This window comes from Struthio camelus, chromosome 6 (genome assembly GCF_040807025.1).
Source record: "Struthio camelus isolate bStrCam1 chromosome 6, bStrCam1.hap1, whole genome shotgun sequence".
NCBI classification, from domain to species: Eukaryota; Metazoa; Chordata; class Aves; order Struthioniformes; family Struthionidae; genus Struthio; species Struthio camelus.
In genome coordinates this window covers 30142333-30158320 of record NC_090947.1, presented here as the reverse complement: position 1 = coordinate 30158320, position 15988 = coordinate 30142333, and positions in this window count along the sequence as shown.

The window sequence follows — 15988 nt, the reverse complement described above, 5'->3', positions numbered from 1 at the left end:
CAGAAGTTATAATAGGCAAAATAGACACTTTGGGTCTAATTCTGAGAGCAGAGTGAGTTTAGGCTGAACACGCAGGTGGGAGAACCCTACAGCTCCCTCCTTAGGCATCACTCAGGCTATCACAGGCCTTTTCATCCATCAGCTATATGTTTTGGAAAGACTATTTGTCACACTCAGGAACATGGGCAGATGAAGGTTAATTTTCTGGCTTCTGTTATGCTTAGATGAGAATGGAGTGCTCGGTCCAGGACTGGAGCAGTTTGGGGCATGATAGCTCTCTCAGGGACTGTAACCTCTAAGCAAAAGCATCCAAGGAGTGGCACGTGGATGCTTCTAGGGACTGCAGCTCTGCACCTGATACTTAGCTGTCCCCTCAATCATCCTTTAGGTATCTAAATCCCTGGAGAGTCCCAGCCGAGAGGCTCTTCCTAAAATGAGATGCCAGATGTGACTGAACTGACTCAAGGGTGTAAAAAGAGCCTTGGTCAGCAAGAGGAGAAAGGGCAGTTCTAAAGCTGGCATAGAGACCAAAAAAGAGGTTTCGTTTGTCTGGGATATGCAATAATCTCATAAAATAAACCCAAATTCCTTAGGGGAAACTTTATTTCCTCTTGCTGTTGTGAGAGGTTTGGATTTTTTTTTCTCTCTCTCTCTCTGGTAGATTTCTGTTCCTCCCATGGAGGACACAGCCTTATTCCCCTGGCTAATAAAAGCCCTTCATTCAACACACGAAATGGACCATTAAAAAAGATGTGCCTTCACATGTGAAAGACTCTAGTTAAGGCTATATTAGGGCAAGGCAGACCTTTCAGTGTGGTTTTTCTACAACTCTCCTGGCAGGAGAAGAAAGGGAAATGGGCATGAGGCAATAGAAAACAAAACTCCTGAGTTTTCTCTGGTAAGCAAATTAAGGAGGCTAGAAAGCTGCTCAGACTCTTTCACGCTGGGAAACATATGCCCAGTCCAATCCCCAACTCCTTCCTTTCCCAGAGAGCTCATCTAATCAGATTCAGGCATTTGGAAATGCCGAGAAGTAGCGGCTGCATGGAAGTTTCAATACAGATAACATTGAGTATCCAGCCACCCCTGGCCCCAAGGTTCATCATCACTCCAGAAATGTAGCCGTGTTCCTCCTTACAGACAAGATTGATGTATTCAGATCACCCTGCCGCTCTCCTGAATCAGCTATCTAATTTTAGGTCTTTACATCTAGACTGGAAAAGGGAGGAGGCTATTGGCAAAGTTCTTAAAATACTGTAGCAAAAACCTACACTTTCTTAATCATTCTCTTTATCTGATTTACACCCAAAAGATATAAACTGCTGTTCTCTCCCTCAACTCTTTTATTCCCTCCAGGATTCACATTCCAAAGGGCTACGATCAACTATAAAAAAAACACTGATGAAGTTTTGCTTTGGATTTGGGTTATCTATACTAGATACCTCATTGCAGCAAAGTATTGAGTTAACCCTTTCTTAGCTTCTTGGTTGCAATATATGTTTTAGCCTGGATTCCAAGTCCTATTGGTCTGTCCTATTGTCATCCACAACCCCAGTAACTTTCCTTCCCTTTGGCTCCTTTCAACCACATTCAGAGATGAGTTTTGTGGCAGCAGGAGCCAGAAACAGAGAAAGCCTTTAAGCGGTCCCAAGAAGATGTGGACTGCAAAATGAGCTCATCCCTTTATTAGACATGAGGGAATCCACATTTGGCATGCTTGCCTACATTGATATACTAGGACACTTTGTGTCTATTCAGTGCAGGAGAAACAGAATGGGTGGCATTATACAGCAGCGTCCCAAATGGCCCCAAATGATGGAGGAAGTCATTTTATTTCCAAATGAATCCTGATAACATCAGTCTCAGAGTCTCAATACATCAATGTCACACACAGAGCACTAGTTATGTAAGTTCTGCCTGCTGGGCTTTGCTTCTGCCAACTGTGAAGCCAGCACCTCACCCTGTGACAACACAGCAGAGATCAGCATTACCTCCCCCTTCATGCTGGGCTGAGGGATCACAGTAGTTTTGATGTGTGCAACATAGAAGAAAGAGAAAGCCCTCAGAGGGACTCAGCATCAGGATCTGCAGACACTGCCAAACTTTCCACATTTAGCTTCTCATTCAGCTGCTTCTACTGGGAAAGGAAATTCTCCAAGGCACCTCCTGGCATATATTTAGTCACCATTCCAGGTGTCAAATATGAAACTTGTTGCACATTAGCCCCTGTTTGATGACAGGCATGAACTTCTGTCGTGATGCTTCAGCTGATGTCAGATACTGCAGTCAGTGTCTGTCGTGAAAGCAGCATTCCCTGATTACTTCCAGACTTCACTTTCAGTCATGTTAAACTCAGACAATACTTGAGCTCACTTCCACATCCTGCCAAATGCCTGAGCGCTCCGTTATCGTCAGTCCAGGTCCATTCTTAGCGCTCCCACCGTTAGAGCCTGAAGACTCTGTTCTGTTCCTAGTTCTGGCCCTGGCTCTTGAAGAGACAAGCTTAAAATGCAAATGCTAAACTCAAATCCTCTGAAGATCCCTGTTCATTTTCTAACTCTAAAGGCACTTCCATATCTGACCCTGGACCTTGAAGAGCCCCATTTCCTTCTGGTGCTGCACTGAAGGCCAAACAGAATATCCTAGGGTATCTCAAATGTGTGAAGTACCTGTGTGGGCAACTGAATCAGGCCCCTAGCTGACCTTACATACCTGTGTTTGGTCAGTTGACTATGTTTCAAAGCTCCACTGGCTATATTGACTAGTTCTCCAACTTGGACATCTAGCACACAGGTAGACACCTAAACACAGGGGTCTTGATTTGGACCTGAGTACCACCCTTTGAGCCCAAACAGTGACACTTAATCCCAAGCCGGATGGACAGGGCGTTGGACTCCTTGTATCTGCTCTCAGGCCTGCATAGCATGCCCCACCACAGACACAGACACAGGTTTCCCTAGTATAATCACATGAAGTGGGTAGCTCCTGCTGGGGTGAGAAACCCAGGGACTGCAGTCCCAGAACACACAAGAGCGTTCTGACTTCTGCAAGCTGGTGATTTATCTCCAAGTCTCTCTGCCAGAGCAATATCAATAAAAAGTTATTATAACTCTTTCTTTTCCTATAAAACCATGTCAATAAGGTATTATTGCAGCAGCCTGTTTTAAAAGAAAGCCTGGCAGTAACAACTGCACACAGAAATAAGAAAGGGACTGGGAATAATCCCCTAAATACAGAAGCTCTGGGTTTATCCACCAAGTGTGTCCAAGACAGCAGTTCAGCATCTGAGGTGTACTGAATGCCTCAAGATGAACTTGATGCAGAACCTAGATGGTCTTTTGGTTTTTCACAGCAGCACTAGCCAGGAAAGCGCAACTATCCCTCCCAGCTAGCACTTTGCTGCAGCTCCTCGCCATAGAGAAGACTAGACTGAAAATCACTGGACTAGACTGTTCTTCAGTGACAGATTCAGTTATTTCCAAGCCAGAAGTGACCTAATCCTGCATTTACTGCAGATCGTTAAGACCTATGCTGAAGAGACTAACCTGTGTATATCTAGTGCTCTGTGGGCTGAAGTCCAGACAAAGGGCAAGCAAAGCGATGAGAAAAGTGTTACACATAGTCTACAGCTGAAGTACAGAAGGCAACTTCCTACAAAAAGTGTCCAACGAGATCTCATTACCTGTTTGGCAGGTATCCCCTAACCCGTCTGTCTATGTCACACTCTTCATCCATGTCTTAATGTATTTGAATGTCTACTGAATACAGAACAGCCTTCCACCAGTGTAAATCCATACAACTTGGCAATTGTGACCGCCCTTGTCAGCTAAAGATCTAATCTGTGACATTTAGTTTAAGCCCAAAAAATTAAAATCTTAACTGCTTCAGCTGTGCACCACCACAAGGTCTTCACGCTACGTATACAGCGATTTCACCATATCTTTCTAGGACCCCTCACTCCTGTTATCTGAGCATGGGCATAATGCACCACCCTTCCTTTGGGTGACATTTTTGTATAGAGGTATAAATAGGACAAGCCTTCCTACATCCTCATGCCTAAGCAGTGCAGTTGATCCTCACTCAGGACTGACTTCTGATGCCGCAGTATTTTCTCTGTGCTGCAAAGCCCTTCCAGTGAGCTCCAGTCTTGCACCTCTCACCACCACCATCAGATGTGTCTCCAGCTGATGCTTCCACTGATGTTCATTTCTTACCAGCTTTAGTTAAATTAACCTTTAGTTAAATTAACTGTATTTGTTGGGAGTATCCACAGGAACTTGCTCAATTCATATCAGCGACTACAGTCCCAGAAGCTTTTGTTCCTGTTGAAAGTGCGTAACAAAGTCTGAAGTAAAGGTAGTTGCTTCACACTGGATATGCTCTATCCAGCCTTCAGGCTGTGGTTTAAGCAAAGGATTTGGTGCATGGAAGAGGGTGGAACAGAAGGAAGGAAAATTTATTAAAAAAATGACTCTTCGAGAGTCATTACCATCATTACCATGATTTGTATGTATATTAAAGGTATCACAGAGAGAAGAAGTAATGCAGCAAGATGTACGTAGGGAGAGAGGGTCGGTATCCTAGCAAGATAATTCAGGTGACGGACTGGAGGGACTGCTCCTTTGCTTACATGGTCCAAATGAAATATATGCATTTCCCAGCATAGTAGGGAAAAAATACAGCGGTTTGATGTTCACTAACCTTGTTACTATATAACTGATGGCAGAAAGAAGCAGGGAAGGGCTGGTTATAGCTAGTCCATTAATCAGGTCCCTGGTGAAGCATCTCAGCTAGAGTTAAAATTAATTTTAGCAAATTAATCGGGACTTCACAATGGAAACCACGAAGCATATGGTGTCAGCTAATGGAGAGGCTGTAGGGCTGAAGCCTCTGAAACTTTGTGTCTTCTTGAAATCTAATTAGACTCTAATGGAAGGAAGACTGAGTGAAGGCTCTTAATTGAAAATTACACTTCCAGTTCAATCAAAGCCTGCTTCCGTGTTGCTATTAATGGTCTTTTAAAAATAGCTGAATTCTACAGTGACCTTGCATACGAAGTGTTCACTTACAGAGAGTAGCTGTATGGATAATCAATGGATGCCTCAGTGATGGATTTGGCACTGTTCTGTAATAATTTATGACTAGAGTGTATTGACCTGGTTACTGGGATGTTGTCTGTATGAATGAATATATGGTTTAATTTAATAGGGGCTGTCCAGAAAGAACAAACAAGCAGGTAAAAATGTGTCAATGCACACCACTCTTTGGTAAACGCTTCAGAGGTGTTAAGACACAATGCACAGACAGGAAGCAGCCTGGAAATGAAACAGAGTCATATAAATGTTGCATACCTGAAAAGGAAAACTTTCGCCAAAGAAAGAATAGTTGTACTCCAGGTGGGATATAAAGGCCTAGGCTCAGTTCCACCTAATTTTGGATATTTACTGAAGGTACCCAACTTAGCGTATGAAGGTACCCAAGTGCAATTGCTATGGGCTTTCTCTATAACTCCTGGGCTGTTTCAGAGCCCAGTGGCAAACAACTTATCTAAATGTTACTGGAAAAAATAGTACAGAGATACTAGGCCTCAAAACAGACAGCAGAACATCTTCATCAGAGCAGCAGGAATTGTATGACTGTTGCAATTTGAAGACCAGGCTAGAATCTGCTCAGCACGGATGGCTTGGTCAAGGCGAGGTCAGGAGTACTGGCACCTTCTTAGACCTTCAGACTTCACAACTTTCTAATTAGTTTCCTGAGTTCTCAGTCCCTGCAGCTTTCCTTATCAAAGCAGTTGAAGACAGCTCTGCTCAGCTGAGTGTTTTTGTGAATCATTCCTCTTTCCTCTTTGGTACAAATACCCAAATGTACATCTCATACCTTTCTATGTGCTCTGTGAAGCATCCACTACATTCACTGGCTTGTTGTTAGGAAGATAACAGGATTCTCCTCCATTACCCTTTCCCACAGCTCAGCTTACCTGTCTCAAGGTCCCCAGCAGCCCCCAAGCCTTGCCACTGTTTTGCCTTGCAGACTTGGAGACCTCCTTGCACTTTCCACAACTTCCTCTGCCAGTTTGATCTTTTGTCGCTTCATTTGCCTTTGCTCTCAGCAGTGGTGGATGCACAGCTTCTCATATCAGCTGATGATTATAATGCGTCCCATGAAGTTTTGCTCTCCTGACCCAGCCTGCCCTATTTGAGGGGCAATGATTCTTCCCATATTAGGATATTTTTCCCCTGTATGTGTTTGTGAGTCCTGTGCAACTCGGAGATTTCTTTCCACTGTTCTGACTCTGGCATGGCATTACATAAAGGTTCAGTGTCACTGCTTGCCTCTGATATGAATTTTCCCTTCAAAACAGTTCTGTCTCTTTTTGTCGGGCTTTAGATTTTACAGGCTATGACAGAAGAGGCATGAGCAATCATTTTTTCATAGCTTGTCTGACTCCTGGCTCAGTTCGGTAGCTTAAGTTTGGAACGCAGCAGAATGGATGGGATTCTTAGTTTTGGGCCACTTGGGGAAATATTTTCTATATGCAAAGCCCACTAGATAGGAGAGGATAAATTAAATCTAATATCAACATATTTAAAACTGTCTGGACAAATTGTTAGAAAAAAGAAACATGGTACTGAAAGAGATTAGTCTCCCCAGACTACAGGCAGCCATGGAGTAGGAATCCAGCCCAGAACATTTCACCTAGTATCTCCTCTACACACCTCACAAAACATAAGACATTTCCTATTAGACAATCAACTCATGCTTCGTGCAGTAAAGAAAGGTAAAATCAGTCCAACAACAAATGTTCGAGGGACCCTCTTTCTTTCTACATAGACATTTTTCTTCCTGTTGGGCTCTACAGTACAAAAAGCATGAACAGCATTCACACAAGAGCCTCTCTGCAGTGAGTGGCAAGCAGCTCCAGGGATGCTTCTGCTTTCTGTGGGGAGACCTTAACAAATTCAGGTACTTTCCTGGACACTCATTGTAATGTTAGATATTAATGTGAAATGCAGCTGGCAAGCCATGATGACAGTATCAGAAACATAACCCAATAATAATTTATAAATGCTTAAAGCAGCTCATGGAATAACAATGAAATAAATACCCGTCTGAATTTTGCATATGGTATCTCCATGGATGCTCTGGGAGTTCAGTAGGCAATTAATTACCATGTCACAGGTAATTAGCAAATTAGTTAAAATAACTGTACCAACAAAGGTAAGTAATTACTGCTAATAAATATCACATCTTTGTATATTAAAATTCTGACAGCCAGCTCTGCATTGATTTACAGATGGTGTCAAGAAAATATTGTTTCCTTCTGATGCAAACCGAAGAAGCTTCTACCAAAGGCAATGTGATCTTATATCTAGGCCAACTCCATCCAAGTGATTTACATCCCAAACTTTCACAGAAGTTATATTCACAGATATTCTCCTTCCCACCCACCCCCAACAACCTGCCATGTCCATTCATCACTGTGATGCTCAGATCACCTTACATTTGATTAAGTCAAAAATCAGGCTCTTTGTGGAAAAAAAAAAAGGATGCAACTGTCTCAGAATGACAAAACTAAAAAAAAAAAACCTGCTTTTCTTTAACTTTCCCTGTTGTCACGTCTGTCCCATTGACTCTTTTCAGGAACAAAGTCATTTTATCAATATTTTATTACATGGCTGAGAAACAGACTCAAGTGTGTCTGCTGATGGCCCACGAGTCTGTATTGAAAACTGCCTGATGGCATGCAGTCTATTTTTACTACAAAGACTGAGTAGTAACTCAAGTATCTTCTACCAGTAACTTCAGACAAAGGGATAACAAGGACCAGTGTCAGGAACTTGAAGACAGGCAAATTCCAACTAGATATGAAGTGTACACGTTAAATCATTTTTATAACCGATTAAGCACTAACAAATCAAAGGAGGTGATGGATTCTCCATCTCTTTCTGTCTTCAAACCAAAACTAGAGGCATTTATTTCTGGAAGATGTGACTTGATTAAAGAGAGTTATTTGATACACTTTACTTTTTTCTTTCCTTGACATAAGTTTCCAGGGCAGAAACTAGACTTCCACTTCTGTCAGTTATTTACTGCTATTCCTATCTATTCTGCCTATTACTGATTCTTCTGAAGGTATCCATCTTCTGGGTAACCTCTTATCTTCCTGTCCTTTGATTTCATGTAACTCCTTTATGTGCATGTCTGGCCATCGCCATACATAGCTGATTCCAGTTATGTCATTCCCTTTTGATTCAGGTGAGAATGAGCAACTGCAGGGGGATATTTCCAGATCTCTTTGTTGGTAGGGAGCATCAAGAATCCTTCATAGGCCTTTGTTCTCCAAGGTATCTTTTTTCTTCCTGTCTACCACTTTGGCAGTTCCCCATATCTCACAGAAACACTTTATATTTGAGATCACATTTGAACAGGGAATTCTTTTGCTTGTGGGCCTCAAAAAGAGGCCCACAAGCAAAAGGTGGGTGATTTGATTTGATTTATGTTAGCATGGCTGAGGAGCAAAGAGGTAAAGTTCTGTAGCCTGAGTCGAACAGGATGCTGGAAAGAATGATCTAGTGGACTTAAAAATCCATCTGTCTATTAATTAGCCCACATGGAAAACCTCTAATTTCCTAAGCTTTATTGTAAGACTATTTCTAAACTTCTCGCTATTGACTCAGTCAATACATAATATCTAAAGTGAAACTAGGATTGCATGTGACACATTGGAACTTGGTTGTGCCCTTCATTCCAATGCTAGGCTACTGCTGTTATATTTCAGACTATCTCATCAAACTGCCCAGGCAGCATCGTCCTGGGGCAAAATCCCCTGTCCTTTTTCGCTAAACCCACACAGCTGAGAATCAACGCCTCTTCCTGAGTGCAGTAGAACTGCTTAAGGTCCTGATAGCTTGTGTATTTGCATAAAGCCCTTAAAATTTGGGTTCACTTTTTGCTGAATGACCTTCGCTAAGTCATTTCACACTTTCGTCCATCTGCAAAACGGAAAAAATGAAACTGATTTTTTTTCTACCGAGTACTTTAAGTTCTTCTCAGGGAAAGAGATGGAGAATAAATAAATGCTTTGAAAAACGTATCTTATTACAGAACTTGGACCTTTCTCCATCAGGTATTCACCTGCAAGCTCAGCAGAAATTAGATCTTTGGAAATCTACATTTTAATTTGGGGGAGAGGGTTAACCATCTTAAGTAGAGGTACTGATTTTATTTTATTTTATTTTATTTTATTTTAAGATAACAAAGGAGATTTATACATGGTCTGCTGGCTTCCATATCTATTCCCATCTCTTTTTCTGTCCTCTAATCAAAGCCTTTTTCCTAATGACAACAACAAAAGACGGAGTGGAAGAAATGAGAAAAACTGCTAAAAATTAGAAATCACAGCAAGGCTTTCACAAGAACAGATCTCCCTTTGTTTATCCAGAAAAAAAATCTTTAAAAACAATATAATCACCTGTGTTTGCCACTCTCTCTGCAAACACAGAGGGAGCTCTTCCTTCATTTTAATTGTCATGATTCCTTTTCAATTATACCCGTTACTCAGTTCTGCTCAGTGTCGTCAAATACTGAAACAAGACATTGGATTCCAGCCTACTCCATTTTGGTTAAATAGAAACTCCTGAGTTTCAAGTTACTTTCCCCACACACAGACACAAAAAAAAAAACCTTTCTTATTTAATGAGTTTTGTCAGAGGTCTCTTGCAATTTGCAAAACTGCTTCTTTTTAGGGTCTGGTTTTGCAAAAGTTCGCATCTGCTTCTCTGGTGTTATCTCCCCTTCACTGCCTTAATAAGTAAAATCTAGAGCTTCTGACTAATCTGATATAAAAACTGCGTTGTTCAAATTGAAGATGAACATTTTTGTTTATTGCCACTGATAAATTGGCAGTGAAACTACAGCTCTACCCTGGGCAGAAGAGCTTTGAAAATTGGCCGTGTTTCTCAGCATGTTTCACATCTGGAATTCAAAATAGCAAGCCAGCAAACTGGCTACAGTACTTTGATTCCGGTGTATGGGAAGTCTAAGTGAACAACAACAGTGATCCATTCTAGTCTAATAAACCTTCGATGCTATTAGATAGCTATTTAAGAATGAAAAAAGTACTTTTTTTCCAGAACAATAAACAAGCTTTAGTAAGGCTAAAAAAATCATATATCCAAAGTTAACTTTTTTTTTAATTATTGTTTGTCTCTATACTTTTAGGCTGGCTCCAGACAGGCTTATTGTAAAGTTGCTTAGTACTAATATAAAAGTAAAACAATAACTGGACCCCAGTTTCTCAAATCCTCATAGTCTATGAGGCCTGGGATCTTGATACTGCATATCTTGTGCACTCAGAAGATCAAACCTATTGTTTTTAGAGTCTTCCACCCAGAGTTAGCTTCACAAATCTCACACTTCACAAATGCCACAGAGCTTTGTTGCCATTCTTTCAATCGGTCCCCAAGATACTAAGCACAAAAAGCCCTGAACAGCATCCCATCTAAAGAATAGACACTCAGCTGAGAGGAGAGATAGCAGCAGTTTTCCCCTACCACAGTCTTTTGTGGTTCTACTGTAAACCTCTACAAACTAGAATTATCTCTGGCATGCAAGTGCTAAAACTGACTCCCACAAGACCAAGAACAATTGCAAAGTTTTTTTGCACAGTGCCAGGTATGTCTTTTCAGCCTCTTCCCCCAAAGAGGCACAGGGCGATAGAAGCGTTAAAAGCAAGGTAAAACTCCTTCCAAGAAGGTATGTCCCTTCTCCTACCGCTAGCAAAAAGGAGAAGGAAAGAGTGAACGACACAAGGCAGATGTTACAGCACTTCACATACAACTGAAGAGCATTCAAGTAGGATCTTAGAAATTCATGGCTGAAAGGAACTCAATAGGATCTACTCCACCCTCTAAACTGAGTGGTCTGAGTGGACATAGTTCAACTCCTGTGAGAGGTTTTTCTCACTGTTTCCTAAACATTGTTGGGTCCAAGATCTTACAACCTTCCCACATTACCCATCCCAGTACCCATATGTGCTTCAGGTAAGAAGGTGGTACCCATTCCATAGCAAGAAGCTAGCATATAAGGTATACCAGAAGTAGTCGTAAGTTTTACTAACATGATGCTGTAGCTCAGTAAGGAACAGTTTTCAGAAAGACAAAATCCATATACAGATTATTTGACCAACTGATAAAGCTGAAAAAACAGACAAGCATTCATGCATACAAAGCCCCTTAGATCTTTTTGTGTTGTTATTCACCATCTGTGCTTAGGCCTTCAAAAACATCTGTGCAACTTCAGCACCTAACTCCAACAGGAGACCAGTGAGATTCAGACTCCTAAATCTCTTGGGTGCGTCTAAAAACCCTTCCTTTTATGAACACATTCACCCGTTACATGAAGTGAAATCACAGGTTTCCTCTTCTCTCATCACCTTCCCATTCCAGGAGCTGTCTCTGTAACAGCACTCAGTAGATGATGCTCCTTTATCTAAAATGGCTGCTGTGTTCCATATGTTTTTCTCATGCACGGATAGATTAAAAAGCTGCTGCTCCTTTCTTTCTGAAGGAGTTAACATTCACAGAGGCCCACTATACTGAAGAAGCTTTACAGGGATTGCGGAAGAATATAAGCAGTGGGGAGACATTTAAGCCTCTTTCTTCTTTTTAATCTAAAAACTATTTGCAGTTATGAAACAGGGTCTAGAGACCTCATTCGCACTACTTCTGGCAGCATTTCTGTTCCTTTTAGCTCTTGGCAGTGCCTACATATACCTAAAAATGCAGAAAAACTTTCTGAGAAGAGATTCTTCCAAATCACATTTGTAAGTGGAATAATCCATGCTTGACCTACATACAAACCATTTCGAGTTTCACCACTGAAATTCAAAGTGGCACCTGCCATTTAACAATAACATCTCCTTATTACTTGAAGGGGAGAAGGAAATTCAATCTGATTTGCACGCTCACTAAGGATACATCTATATCGCAGGGTTGTTGAGGGAAGAGTGGGTAGCATTTTCCTGGTCAGTCTGAATGTCCATCTAATATCTGCAATGCTCTCAGGTGCTTGGCTTGTTGGAGTCCAGGCTGAATCCTAGGAAGAGTTGACCCTGAGCACCAGCAAAGCAAAGTTAGTGGCTGCCCAGGGCAGCAAACTGAGAGGAGCAGGAAAATCGCATCCTGAAGTGATGAAGAGATGCAGCAGCCGTGCTTCTAGGCTGCCCCAAACAGCAGGTCCCTTAGGTGACACACTCCTGAGGAGTGATAGCCATGGCTCAGCACTCCCAAACCCTATCTCAGATGGCCTCCTGCTTGTTATGGACAGCCCATGCAAGGAGCCACCTTCCAGCGTTGGTTGGTTTTGTCCACCGTGCTGAGAAGGAGCAAATGGCTGGAGCAAGTTCACGCTGCCACAGCGTTACTGGTACTCTAGGTAGCTTGCTGAAAACTAACAGTGGTGTCCCTCCTTGAGCTAAAGTAGTGCATCTTAGGCAGCTAATAGGATATTCGGGGTATTACACAGGCAGCTGTCAAAGAAAAATAAAATAAGCCACTGATTACTGTGATAAAGGAACTTGAACCTGAGGAGTCTGAAGTGCCTCACAGATAGTCCTTACCACTGGCCAGGAAAAAGCATTTTTCAGCTCCAAAGCGATCTACAAGCTGTAGTTAATCGTGTTGTCTGGAGTACCCTGGTGGCATAGAGGCTAAACCTATTTTGGCATATAGAGAAACTGAGTTATAGAGACCAAACTCTTCAAAAAAGGCAACCTGAGCACTTCTTTGCAAGTTTTTTCAGAACCCTTGCTGTTCCACCAGCATGTATCATGGGAACGCTTCCCTCCTAGAAGAAAACAGGTTACAAAGTAGAGCTGCCATGAAGTGCCACAGAGGTATTGCTGACTTAGAAAAGGAATTAGTCTTCACAATATTAGCATTTTTATCAAAAACTATTTTTCCCCAAAAAACTGATACATTTATTTTTTTAAACCTACTTTTTCAGTGGAAAACTTAACTGGCCATATTTTTCTAGAGCCTGAGTCTGTTCTCGCCCTGGGAAACAGATCTTCAAATTATTGCATGTTCCACACTAAGGTGATGTGGACAAAACCTTATGCACTTCCTCCTTCCTGTCCTTCACAGTGCTAAGAATATGAGTCATTTCCCACCATAATACTGGCAAATAACAAACCAAAAAGCCATCAGGAAAAGACAAACAGTCTCAGGGCTTGAATCAACGTTAGTCAGCCCAAGGTAAGGGTGAGGAGTTAAAATGGAATTCCTTATTACTTCAATTTTCTTTTTATAAAAAGAAATAGAAAAAGAACAGAAATTCCATCGTGTAGGAATTTCTTACCACGTGGAGTCTGCAGTGGCAAGAAAGCGCTATGCTCTCATCAAATAGGTTATCAGAGGAGACCGCTCCTGATCTTCTTCACGGAGAAAAAGTGTACAAGTGCCTCCACAGAGAGTTGCCTTCCCTCTAATATTCTCACTGAGCCCTACACAGCAGCACAGTCTACAAAGCCTGCCACGTCTCAGGCACCACACAGAAGCAAGCAGACCTGCAGACTGAGACAAGTCAGCGCGGCAGAATCGAGTGTGCATGAACAAGAGCACACTTATTTAGCCTCCAGTCACACTGACAAAGCATGACCCACTTTCATCAAATGCCTGTCATCACATCTGCAAAAATTAAGACCTGACCACAGGTTCCTGCTTTCTAAGGGTAGGCATGATTTTAACAGATTTGTTTCCAGTTCTTTCTTTAGTTTCATCCCTGCAGCTAAATTGCTCTCCCTCCAATTTTCCACCTGAGAGCCAAGCTGTCAGACTTTGGAGCTGAGATGGTTGAGGCAAGATGCTCTCTGCCTTTTGATGCTTACGTGGCTAAGGGGCTCTTTGAATCAGTAGACTGGTATGAAAATAACCCCAGAAATAGACACGGCAGTGAGACAACAAGAAGGAAACACACTGCAGTTCTGGTAGTTAAGAGCTGCGCCTGTGGTGATTTTGTACCACTGGGGAACTTGGAATCAAGGCTGGACAGTTTTTCTAGTCAAGCTGTTGATGAAACAAGAGTTAATGCAGGGAAGCGGTCTGGTCCATGGGAAAGAAGGTATCAGCCCAGGCAGTCACAGTGGTATTTTTTGACCTTCTGAGTTAAGAAACAACCAGAATGGAAAACTAAAAGGCATAAAAAAACTGAGCGCACATGCTCTAACAACATTAGCTCCAAGTGTTTCCGTCTGTTTGGTCGTCCAAGCTGAAGGCAATGTTACTCCCCGTGCAGATATAGTTTCCGTGTGCCCATGTTAATGGCAAACCTTTCCAAGCTGGACTCAACTAGATCTGCAAACCGCAGGCCAGCTTAGCCTGCAGCCAGAGCATTCACTCCAAAATAGATGTTTGACAAGATGTTCCCATCAGGGGTAGACCCCATTGTATGAATGCATCTAGCAGCAAATGCCAAGTCAGTTTGCAGCAAATACACTCAGTGTGTATTTGAAATCCAAATGTCTTGGCGTACCCAGTGCAAAGAAGAAACTTTTAAGGAAAATGTGGAATTCTGCCCAGGGTGCTATCATCTGCTGTGTCTGTGGCTTTTCTCATCTGAAAGTAGATTATCGTTGATGGGAGCTGTCTGTGAGCTTGCTGCCTCGGTCACCTTTTGGAGTTATTTCAGAGACTTCCTGTTCCGATGATTGTTCTGGGAGAGTCTGATGCTGACTCCAGATGAGCTCCCAGAAAGTCTAGAGGCAGCCCCTTCTGAAGATTAATCCATCTGACACTGTTATTGATAATAACATATTTGGTGCCTGTAGCAATACCTGCAGCATGATGGGGGCTTACTTGGGGTGACTGGATGTTTTTTCCTCAATGAGCAGTGGGTAAGAAGCCTATTTTACTTGTTGCTTCCACATTTTCTCTTTACTGATTTGGTGTGGTAGTTTTATTCCCAGCCAGGAAGCTTCCCTGACCAACCATTAGGAACACACTATCTTGGAGACATGCCCCTCCAACTCAAAACCTGAATTATAATTATCACAAACATGACACACTTAGGAGAGAGAGAGAGAATAGCACAGCAAAGCCCACCCCTGCTGGGTCCAGCTGCAGAGACAGTATTGTTTGGGACTCTCTTTTACAGTCGTACCCATTACAGAACAGGACATGCTCCATTCTCGTTCCAAAGACGACACTCCAGCAAGAATTACTGGGATGTTTTTGGCCTAGCATCAGCCAGGTTATTGTCACATTGTGAGCACACCTGCTTGCTGGTAACAAACAACACCATACTGCAAGCATTAAGCCGTCATAAGTTTATTTCTTGAACATCCTTTGTGGTGTTTTTCCTCCACGATGCCCCATCCCATAGTGGTTGTGAAGACAGATCCGTTTTGCTGTCGAGGGAGGCTTCTAATTATTTTTCTCTATTAAACTGTTTGTTTGCTAGTCTCACTCTAAGTTATCATAGGGAGTTGTGTTTGCATGAAAAAACAAACAAAATATGAGCCAACTGTCTTTACTCCTAAAACCAAAGTTAGCAGTAACAACACATGAGCTTTATCATGTTTACAGCTCCAGTATAGCAGAAATAAGATGAACAGCACCTCCTCCAACACTACCTTAAGAAATCATTCCAAAATGCTATTATTTTTGTCTTCAAATAGGCTATTTTACTAATAATTAATGAGCTAAATATGGCATACATGGCCCCACAAAAAACTCAGAGTACCACATGCTGTTGGCTTACTACCATTCTGTTTGCATTTACCTCACAGTAACATTAAATCATACCATTATCTTGCTTAACCTTACACACAAAACAAATAGCTGGAAGTCAAAAGAGATAATGTCATGGAATACATTAGCTATTATAAATATCAAAGCAAATTTTCTTCCAACTGATTTAAATCTATTCCAACCACAATAAATTGACATATAACAAAGTTTATTGCTATGGTGCCTGCTTAGCACGG